Source organism: Salvia miltiorrhiza, chromosome 3, assembly GCF_028751815.1.
Source record: "Salvia miltiorrhiza cultivar Shanhuang (shh) chromosome 3, IMPLAD_Smil_shh, whole genome shotgun sequence".
Lineage (NCBI taxonomy): Eukaryota > Viridiplantae > Streptophyta > Magnoliopsida > Lamiales > Lamiaceae > Salvia > Salvia miltiorrhiza.
Genome location: NC_080389.1, coordinates 33,114,839 through 33,126,646, shown reverse-complemented (window position 1 = coordinate 33,126,646; position 11,808 = coordinate 33,114,839). Strand labels below are relative to the sequence as shown.

The 11,808-nt window shown below is 34.8% G+C and overlaps 2 long non-coding RNA genes across 8 annotated transcripts; one reads left to right on the top strand and one right to left on the bottom strand.

The window, feature by feature from the left end:
- The first annotated feature begins 213 nt into the window (after positions 1-213).
- LOC131014089 (uncharacterized) lies at positions 214-3,190 on the top strand. 7 transcript variants are annotated; one of them, XR_009098016.1, is made up of 7 exons: positions 214-683; positions 956-1,017; positions 1,137-1,242; positions 1,313-1,396; positions 1,480-1,586; positions 2,269-2,789; positions 2,873-3,190. It is a non-coding gene; the product is annotated as an uncharacterized LOC131014089 (long non-coding RNA). The 7 variants fall into 7 exon arrangements; XR_009098018.1 differs by lacking the exon at positions 956-1,017 and having other exon boundaries at positions 217-683; positions 1,165-1,242; positions 2,269-2,428; positions 2,700-2,789; XR_009098013.1 differs by lacking the exon at positions 956-1,017 and having other exon boundaries at positions 244-344; positions 543-683; positions 1,165-1,242.
- A 6,767-nt stretch (positions 3,191-9,957) lies between these two features.
- LOC131014098 (uncharacterized) lies at positions 9,958-10,902 on the bottom strand. Its single transcript, XR_009098042.1, has 2 exons — positions 10,766-10,902; positions 9,958-10,688 (listed from the first exon to the last, which is right to left on the bottom strand). It is a non-coding gene; the product is annotated as an uncharacterized LOC131014098 (long non-coding RNA).
- Between the last annotated feature and the right edge of the window lie 906 nt (positions 10,903-11,808).

Sequence of the window (11,808 nt, the reverse complement as noted above, 5' to 3'; positions counted from 1 at the left end):
TTTGACATTCTTTCCAAATTATGTTCAGAAAAATTAAATCAACACAAACCTTATTTGTTTGAACAAATATTGCTTCACACAATAGGCAAGTTGGATCCATTAATTTGATTTGATATGTCCGACTTATAATACTTATAATTTATTGACGGAGGCCTAACTTACCGATCGATTATTTTCAAGAGGAAAATTAGATTAAATCTATCAATTCTATAAAGCAATACATGTTGAAGCTCCCATATTCTTTCTCTCTCCTACATGGCACACTCACAGGGCTTTATTTTGTACTATTTGAAAGCCTTTTTTCTCACAATTTTTCAAAGCCAAATTCGGTTCTTCCTCACAAGGTATGAGTTCGACCCTTGACTCTTACAAATTAGCGGTTCTTCCTCACAAATTATATTTAGCCGATATTAAAAGCTTCTTGGTGTCGATTTCTCTATTATTCAGCCGTTTCTTTTCTCAGATTTCTCTCACAATATCAAGCAATCAACCGTTTCTTTTCTCAAGTTTCTCTGTTATTCAATCAATCTTTCACAAATTAGGGATGTGCTTGCTGCTCGTCCGGCCTCGAGTCACCGCTGAGCCCTGAAGTTCGTCCACCGCGCCGTCGACCACCACCGACGACTTCTCTATTTTGATACCTCCATTTCCGGATCCGCCGTGATTCTTCCTACACAGCCATGGTAAGTATTAAATTAGTTTCCTAATTTAATAACGCGTCCTATTTTAGATATAGAATGATTATTATTTTAGAAAGAACAAATTTTGGAAAGAATTTTAACAATGGAAACTTATAACCTAGATTTTTAGCTATAAATTCCTTAGTTAATTGAGTGTGATTTGTAAACGCAAGAGTATTCATATAGAGCAAAAGCTGATGCAAGTTTTGAGATTTCTGATAATTTTTGTTCTATGCAAGTTTTGAGATTTCTGATAATTTTTGTTCTGATAATAGTAGGAAACGAATTATTGGTATTGTATTCAGAGTAGGCTGAAATCGATGTTTGATCACTCCTGGTAATGGTTCATGGTATTTTTCCATTGATTCAAATTATTTTGGCTGATTTGCTGCTCATATAGACTTGGAATCTTAGGATATTTTGAGTGGTTGATCATTTGATCGGTGCATTTTTTAGATTTATTTGTTGAATCTTGTATTTTCAGATACAAGTGCTGGGTGGATCGGGGGTGTTAACCTGGATAATGGTGGCGCGAATGACCCGAAGAACCTTAAAAGTCAAGGTAAATAATGCTTGCTTTATTATAAGGAAATTCTATACATAATGCCGTCTGTGTTCTCTGGCTAATTCAGTAGGAAACATGTAAGCAAATGATGGAATAATGCTAGGGTCGTGGGCTGCCTAGGGCGAGGGAACTGCCTTTCGATTATCTTCCGGTAATCAGAAATATCATACTCTTTTAATGTGATTTGATTATCTGCGTAGTTTTGATTCGAAGATGAATTTGATTGATTGATAGGAAGAATTCAAGGCGCTGCCGGAGGCTGGGGATTTCACCATATTCATGGGCCTCGACAAGTACGAGAACGAGGAGCTCATCAAATACGAATTTCCTGAAGATATTTGGTATACTTTTTTTATTTTATTATTTTTATTATAACACCTTAATTGTTGAAATACTTTGAGTTGATTTTGTTGGAGTTGTTGCGAGCTGCATTTGGGGGGAAGTGGTTTCCAATTTGTTTATGCAAAAGGAATATGTGAGAATGGTGATGGCACTTTGTTTGTAATAGGATGATTTTGTTTGTGAAAATTAAGAATTTGTTTTTTTGGTTATGTGAAGCTATGTATGCTCTGTTTAGAAGCTTATTTGATGGGACTGTATTTTCAATTCCGGTGGAAATTGAGTTGGGAATTTGTTAACTTTGGAATTAGAAACGATAGAGCTGAACTATTAATGAGATGTTTTGGGGTTTATTGTGTGTGTCTCGGGAATTTCTTTCACCCGTGCTAGATTGTGGAAGTTCTATTCGATTGAGGTTTATTTTTCTTCAATGATTGCTCTAGGATTGTTCGGTGCAGATTTATTTATTTTTACTAAAATAGATATCTCTCTTTTCTTTGTTTGTTTGAATTTTCTTGTAGTTGTATTCACATTTTGCATGATTTCTCTGCCTTTAATTTTTTTAGGGTGGAGGAAAAGATGCTGCTGCTTTCTCTAATTTTCGGACCTCACTAGATTTTTATTTTTAGGGGTCCAAATGTACAACCTAACCTCATTGCAATTTGTCCTGGAATACAATTCCAGTTAATATGGCAGGAAAACAGAGGGACTTTGGAGGAGTGGAGAAGGGAGATGATCAGGCTACACGGCTTGATCCTGGAAAAAAACATTAGCTCAGATTTTTCAAGATGACTCTTTTAGGGAGTTTGAGTTCAAGCAGTATTTATTTGCCTGTCAAGCTAAGGTATGAAAGTTAATCATAAACATGCTTAGGTTTGTTTCGTAATATGTGTCATGTATGCCATGATGCTCTATTATAATACAGGTTTCCCTTCTATTATTATGTTTTTCTACTACAATATTTTTACATTAAGAATTATGTTGTGGATATTTCAATGAATTGGTTGTTCTATGTGACATATTCTCTCTGTTTTTCTGAAAAAAATTATTGTTGCTTTCATTATCCTTTGCTTTAACCTTCACGCATGCTCCAAAAAGGGTTTCTGTGACTTCAGCTTCTCTTTAAATTAAAACGTCCATTTGAGGTTGCATCAATGGGTTATTCGTTCATAATCAGCTTCTCAGGGGCATTAGCTTTGCATGAGGTATTAGCATTGAGTTCTGATGGATTCTTATCTTAATTGCATTGTGTTGAATTTTTCACCTTTTATGTGTTGGGTTCTCTCAGAGTATGTTGCCATTTTGTATGCGTGAAGTCTGGATAATCACAGCTTGCTTGGCGTTAATCGGTGCAACTGCTTCTAACTATGAAGATGGATTAGCAACACCTGATGTTGAAAAGGAGTTTTACTTGGTCCAAGGGGAGTTATATACTTTGTGCCATACAAAGGTAACAATGCAATTTCATAAGAGTAGTTTTAGAAAACTGAGAGTGTATAGCATCTCTCTGTTTCCTTGCCAATACAAGCACAGAGAATGTACATTTACCTGGAAGTTGATCATGAAATGCTGATATTTGCTAGCATACTGTTTTAATTTGCCTCGAGATTGGTCTTAAATTTTTTAAAATTAATTCACTTTCATTTATTATTTCTTGTCAAGATGGCCAATGCCACCAAATATCAAACCTTAAAAATAGCCAATTAGATATTAAATTTTGTTTAACATATTATTTTCGTTCAATTTTAATTTTGTTTTATTGAAAACAAAAAATCAATCTTACAAAATGATTATTCACATGTCTTTGTCTCAGTTATGTGATGATGAATTAGTCATACATATAACTTGCTTTAAGTATATATATTTTTAAAATGACAAATAAAGATTATAAACTAGAAGTGTACCGTAAATCATTTAAAATGTTTTTTAGAAAATATATAAACATTAAGATAATCATTAGTATTTTAAATCAATTTGTATGACTAATTCATCACGATAACTCATTATAAACATTGTTTACCTTGACTTAAAAGTTCTTTTGATTTATATGTATATGGATTACCATAAACTATATAAATTATTTTTTTATAAAATATTAAATCCTCTTTATAATATTCAATTCATACTAATCCATTATTATCCTTTTGTGGATTATTATTAGATATTACATGAGAGTGCTTAATATAAGATGATTTTCTAAACATAATATTTACATATAAAATAAATTAAAATATGATAAAATCGGCTTAATATATTTAAAACTAATTCGCATTGACATGTCAGCATAAGTTTTTTATTGGTTCAACATGACAAAGTTATTTTTTTGTATTAAATTAAGAACAATACAAAATTGACTAATCAATTGATAAGCATTTGAGCTAGGTATATGCTTATTTATAGCTCTAGACGAGATGATTCTCAAAATTCATTTATGGTATTTCAAACTTCATACCGAGATAATCTTAAAAAGTTAGAGGTGGTCTATCAAGTTCCACGAGACGTACTCAGAACTCAGTTTTGGTTCCAAACAATATGATGCTCACAAGTTAGAAGTAGTTTGTCAAGCTTCAAACGAGATGATGCTCATAATTTAATTTCGACCTTTTAACCTCAAAATGAGTGATGCTTAGCACTCAACTCCGATTTTTCAAGCTCTAAATGACTGATGCTTAGAACTCAGCACCGTTCTATAAAAACTATGGACTGGATGATGCTCACAAGTCGATTATGGTCTTTCAAGCTCCACATGAGATGACTCTCACAAGTCAGTTTAGTCTTACGAGCTCCAAACCAAATTAGATATTGCTCACAAGTCAGTTCTTATTTTTCAAGTTGCATATGAGATTATATTCAAAAGTTAGTTATATTTTTTCAAGCTTCAGATGGTGATACTCATAAATGAAATGTCACGTTTCAAGTTAGATGATGCACTAACTATGTTATGGTTTTTCAAGCTCCATACAAGATGATGTTTAGAAGTTAGTTATGGTATTTTAAACTCCAAATGAGATGATGCACATAATCATGTTATGGTTTTCCAAGCTCCATACAAGATGATTTTTTAAAGGTAGTTATGATCTTATAAGCTTCAGATTGTATAATCTCACAAATGGTCTTTCAAGCTCCTAATGAAAATAATGTTTAGAAGTAAGTTATGGTATTTAAAGTATCAAATAGTGATGTTCAAACGATTGACGTATAAAAGTCATATATATTGTTTTAGGGTCCAGACGAGATAATCCTCAAAAGTTTGGCGTGCAAAAGTTAAATATTGTCTTTCGAGTTCTTGATGATCATCTGGTCTTATAGAGTTGAGATGAGATGATGCTTATATGGCATATGAGATCTTAAATTAATTTTTATCCGTCAATATAAAAAAATTGTACAAAATTTATATAAAAGAGTATTTTTATTATTCTAGCAAAAAATGAACATTTAATTGACGAATATAGTTGAAATTAATATAACGTAAACTCTATTACATCAAGTTAAATTAATTAAAAATAATATAAATAATTTAAATCAAAATTTAAAGCCCCGTTGAATTTTGTACAAACGTTTGTTTTGCTATGACTATAAACAAAAGCCAATGACAATCTCTTTCAAACGTAGGACTTTACCTACCAAAACCCGTATTCAGTCATGGCCAGCTGTATGTGGCGATCTCACGAGTCACTAGCAAAAAAGGTCTCAAAGTTTTGATTTATGATGAAAATGGTCAGACAAGCAACACAACTACTAACGTGGTATACAATGAAATTTTTGATAGATTGAAAGGTAAGAACGATATAACCTTGATCATCTTATTCATATCTTTATAGACCAATAGCATTTATTAAACATTTATAATGCTATTTACTTAACATTGCTATTCTAGATGGATGAGAATGAGTGTTAGATTTCTATGTATGAAAATTGCTTATGTATATCGTATCTTTTACTTGCAGAGGCTATATGCGGATCTACAATTTTAGATTTGGAAACTTCATCTTCAAGCAAAAGCTTATGAAGGTTATTGTAGATTCAGGTTTGAAGTGAGGAATTGAAAATTACTGTTGTATTGCTTGCTTTTGAAGATGTGGTCAATTGCCTGTTTAATGAATTGTTGTGTTGAGTACCGATAACTTTACTTTTCGTAACTAAGTTATTGCCTAATGTTGTACGATTTAGCTTCCTTATATGTCGTATATAACACTAATAATTGTTTAAATATTAATTCTAAAATAGAACAAAGATATAAAAAAATACGTCACACAAAAACTTATACAGATAATATCAAATTAAAATAATAATATATATATCGTCAATATAATTAACATTAAAATTTATTATAAACTATGCTATAAAATAATGACCCGTCGAATTTCGACGGGTTATACACTAGTTTTTCTAAAATCAAAACTTTCAGTTGCACAAAACTGTCGAATATGGTAGACTGTAGGAAAATGATCATATCTCCTAAACCACATAGAGTTTTGCAACCTACTTTTTTTTAAATGAAACTAGACGTTAAGAGGTTTCAAATGATATGAGTCCCAAACCCAGGAGAGTTCCGAGGTAAAGCAGTTTATTACTTGAAGTTGGGACAGAGTATATGAAGTCAAGTATGGTCTTTCACTAATTACACCTACCTTGATCTAGTAAATTGCATGTGTTAATGGTGATAACTATACACCTTAGTAATTCATAAAAAGGCTAATGGAGTATATATGTATGTTTATATATGTATATAGATGTAATACTTTTCCGAGATAAATGTACTTAACCGAAATTGGTTCACTTGAGATATTAAACCACATAGTAATGTCATTAAGCATTATGTGAGTTATCTGATATATGTTAAAGAATGTGTTATACCCTCATAACTTTGGTATGTGATTGTTATATGGGTTTGAGTATTTAGGAGTCGTTCTTTAAGGAACTGATATAACTTAAAACCTTGGTATATGGTTGATAATGGAAATAATGAATAATTAGGAAGTATTATTATAAGAGTGTTTTGTTACAAGGAGTGATTAGTTACAAGGAAACAATGAGAAAGGAAGACTAGTACTTAGATAAGAATAGTAAACCTAGTGAGGTTTTGTCTGATTGACGTTTATTTTATTACATGATCGTCTATGCCAACGATGATATCTGAAGACGCGAGTCAAGGGCATAAGTAGGATTTCTCCGAAGTACAAGTACCAAAGCTAAGATTTCCAGGTGGGCATTACTTTCTAATACCTCTATTACAAGCTTTCTAAATGATGATTTTGATGATGTCTATAAGTTTTAAGATGATAAATTGACGTTTGAACTAATTAACTTGCCGAATTTTGATGACGACGAGCCTGTATGTTACCCGCTACGGATGAAACAATTTCGGGTCCTGCCAAAGGCGGGATTGTGTACACGGAGGTAACTGTGAGCTGTATACCGGGTTGGCCGGTCAGAAATGACCGTGAGCCGACTGTCAGGTCGGCCGGTTACGGTGCTTGAGAAGGAGGCCTACTTCTCAGTACCATGATGATGATAAGTTGTAGAAGTGGTACTACATGCTAAGTATTTATGACTGCAGTCTATTTTTCATTACTTTATGATGCTTATAATTTATCAATTGCTTACACAGGTTCTTTTAAGTAAAACCCCTGTGTGATGTATAAATGGCAAGTTAAATGTATAGCTCTAAGAGCGAGATTGTTTATTTTCGGCTTATGTCCACTGAGTATTTTATACTCAGCCCTGCATGTATTTCTAAATGTGCAGGATGAGCAAGGAGAGAGATTGGGGAATTGCTGGAGGGCTGTTGTTCATAGACGATCCTTTTGAGTACCGTATTTTACTTCTATACGGTTGTACGAATAGTTGAAGACTATGTTCTTTTGAACTTAATAGGAATGTCACTCCCAGCTATATGTCTTCATACATATAGTTTAATCGCGTTTGCTGTGTTACTCTGAACAATTTGAATCATTGTAAACAATTTAGCTATGCTCCTTTGTTTTCGTTGACTAGAACCTTGATACCTTTGAATGAATGAAGCCGATAATGTTTCTATTAAATTTTGATGACATTTTATTTGCTTGAGCTTGATTTATTAGTAGCTTCCGCTTGACAAGTCTTTCAAATTCCCTTGTTCTACTCTATCATTTTATTAAGTCGTATCGATACCCAATCTACGCTATCACTGGCTAGATGTCGGGCTGCGACACGCAGCCAATCTTTCTTACACTCCACTTGTACCGAAAGTGTACCCCACATCGCCATACGGTATCGGGGTAGCTTACGATAATTTTGGAATCCTTGAAAATCGAGCTTCACTGCCGTACATGAGACTCCTTTTTCCTCGAGAGTGGACACAACAATCCACTAGCTCAACCTGCTTCTCATAATGTTGAGTTATCTCAACTAGGGAAACATAATCCCACCTATCCATATTCAAATCCACTCGCAGCTTCGCATGATCACGAAGCTGGACCCTCTAGACTGCCGAACTATGCGAGTGACACTAAGGAAGAAGAGGATCCCAAAGAGTATTACGATAAATACCTGCGGGCTTAGACTATTGATGATGCTTACTACGGCACTAGCATGACAGGTTGGCACTGGATGGCGTACAAATACCCACCAATTGAAGAAGCTAACATTTCTGAGGACTAAGAAAGCGGCACCGGGACGAAAAAGAAGAAGAAGGAAATGGGAAAAGGGATAAAGCGCCTTAGCCTGGGATAGTACTGAAGTTGAACACCACGTTGCAAGAAGAAATCAATTTTATTTCGATGTGATGGATTTATGAACAATACTTTATTATTATTATTATTATTATTATTATTATTATTATTATTATTATTATTATTATTATTATTATATTATTATTATTATTATTATTATTATTATTATTATTATTATTATTATTATTATTATTATTATTCTGTATGACTGTTGGAACCCTAGACGCATTGGTATAATAGATAATCGGGTAAGTATTTCCAATAGATAGTGATGAACTTCAGGAAAGAAAGACATGGAATTTTCTAATTCTCCGAGTTTTGATTATAACGGTTTGTCTTAACCGAAACAATTTTTCGTGAAGGTACGTTGTGGCCAAGTGGACACCATTATTATTTGATGCTGCCAATTATATATATATGTATATATATATATATATATGTGCTCTTTTATAGAATCGTTAACTAGGACCACGATAGTACGTCACCTCTAAGGAAGGGATAATCCTATAAGAAATGGGCAAGGAATAGTGTTAATCACGCATTGGTTATGGGATGGAAGGATATTATTATTACGAATAGAAGAGCTCCATGCATGCTGCTTATAAAGAGGATGCCAACACCCCTATATGTTGCGATCTTACTAATAGAAAGTAGATACTATTATTATCTTAATAGTATTATGTTAAGTAGTTGAGGATGATACAACCTTGACATCATCATTTTATTCTTAGTATAGCATAGATAATGCTACTCGAGAGTAGTATAAATCCGAGAAGAAGAAACTTGGTCCAGGAAGAGGAAGAGTGTGAGAGCACACCACCGCCACCTTCTCCAGGAAAGAAGAATCAAAGAACTCCTTCTACGACAAAACCCACCAGTGTTTTATGGAAAAAAAAAAAAAAAATCCAGCAGTGATAGAAGAATGAATCTTTTCGATAAAAAGAAATTTTTAGATTCTTACGATGCAACGATCAAGAGCGAACATTATACAAGGATTAGCAGATTTTGGCCGGAAGCTAGACAAAAGACCATGACCCCCAAGCAACTAGAAAACCTTACTTGGGAGGAATGTAAGACAACATTTTGCAAGAAGTATATCCTTCGAAACTATCGTAGGAGAAAAGAAATGGAATTCGTCAATCTTCGCCAAGGCAAAGAAGTCACTAGCCGAATATGATCGAAAATTTTGTGATTTAGCTAGGTATGCCCCTTATCGGGTGATACAAATGAGACGATGTCCAAGCTGTTCTGCATTGGACTCTGACAAGAAATCCGAGTGATATTGGCCAGTCAAAACGCGCTAACCTACGCATAAGCATTAAATAGAGCTTTAGATATAGAGTTGGCTATGCAGCCAGAAATTTACAAGAAAAACGCCAATAGACAACGGACAAAACCCGTTGTCTATTAGAAAATCAACTGTTGTAAATGAGAGTATTGTCTATTGGAGGGCGGTCATAGACAACGGTTTTCTGACCGTTGTCTATTCTCTAATAGACAACGGATCGGAAACCCGTTGTCTATTCTCTGATAGACAACGTTCAAAAAACCGTTGTCTATTCTAATATAGACAATGGTTTTTAAAATATTTTTTTTATAATTTATTTTTATTTTCTGATTTTTTTAAATATATATTTACCAATACTAAAAACTCATAATAGAAAACTAAAAATGCATATATTAATAATAAAAATCCATACATTCATTCAAACATTATTAATCCAATATTACATTCAAACAAATTTCATCCAACATCACAAATTTCATCGAACATTTGAATCTTCATTCAAACATTATTAATCCAATATTACATTCAAACAAATTTAATCCAACATCACAAATTTCATCCAACATTTGAACTTATTATTCATCAAACTAGAATATGGTGAAGAACGTCCCTCTAACGCAGGAGATCAACGAGAACATATCCAAGGACACCTTCATGTATTCCGGTCTCTCCTCCGATTGCTCCACCATCCGCGACTCGATCACTTCTAGCAGCCGCTGCATTAACAAGAACAGCTTTGTAAGCTTGGTATTAAAAAAAATGCAGCAGAAAATAAGAAAAAAGGATTGAAGAAAAGAGCACACTCTATCAAGCATTCTGTCGAACATCTAGCGGGCAAACTACACAAGCGATTTCTCAAAGCTATAAAGAAGATGAATCGCCAAGAATATAACACCAAAAGCTACCAGCAGAAGAAAATCAGGAGAAGAATGATTAGGATGCAGATTTTCGTCTGAGTTTGAAAGGAAAATATGAGCTTTAACACCCTTTTATAATAGTAGTCTCCGGCGCCTTATCGCAGTACCTCGGCACCTCCACCTCTCCGCGCGGCTTCCTCCACTTCAACCACCCCAAGGCCACCAGATCTGTGCTGCTCTCTTTCCCTACGCAAACAAAAAGACCGAGAACTGAGTTAACATACTCGCAACTCGGAAGAGTGGAATCGTAGATTGAAGCTTACCTTGAGTGACAGCATCGCCGATGAGGCTGTACCAAGGCAGACGGACGGCGGCGGCCGCGACTCTGCTGCTGTCGGTTGAAGATTTGAAGGGGAGAACGAGCGGTGGCGGCGGCCGGAGGATTCTGTGGGAGCCGTGATTGGGGCTAGTAGGGCTCAGACGGCGGAGGCTCTCACCGTCGCCGATCTAAGTCAGAGGGGTAAAGGAGATGAGGCGGTTATGCCGCCGAGAGAGAGAAGGGAGAGCCTGGCGTGTCAGCGGCTTATCGCCGTTGCTTTGCCGGGAAGGACGAGCGGCGGCACCCACGCCGCTGATTTGAGTGCGGATCTGGGTGTGTGCGTTGGGTGTGAGAAGAGCGGCGGCACCCACGTCGCGATGGAGCTGCCGGGCTCCGACGATGGCGCAAAGTGGCTGTGGCGGCGGGACCTAGGGCTGAGAGAGAGGGATGAAATTCTGAGAGAGAGATAGTGAGATGGGAGGGGGCGCAGGAGAGATAAGGGGAATGGGGTTGGAGTTGGGTTTGTGTTGGGTTTAAATGTTTAATATGGGTATAAAATGTTAATGAAGAGAAAAAAAATAAAATATTTTTAATTTTGTTTTTTCATAATTTATTTATTTTTTATGATTTTTATACCATATTAAATATTTTTTCATTAACTTAAATTTAAGATGTAGTATTAAGTATTTTTTTATGAATTAAATTTGATGATGTTCTTAAAAAAAATTAAAGAAAAAAATAGTAAAAAAAAAATTAATATTTTTTGAAAAACCGTTGTCTATGACCGCCCTAAATAGACAACAGTTTTTCAAAACGTTGTCTATAGTTATAATATACAACGGTTTTCAAACCCGTTGTCTATGACCGCCCTAAATAGACAACGGTTTTTCAAAACCGTTGTCTATAGTTATAATAGACAACGAGTTTCAGACCCGTTGTCTATGACCGCCCTAAATAGACAACGGTTTTGGAAAAACCGTTGTCTATAGTTATCATAGACAACGTGTTTCAAACCCGTTGTCTATGGCCGCCCTAAATAGACAACGT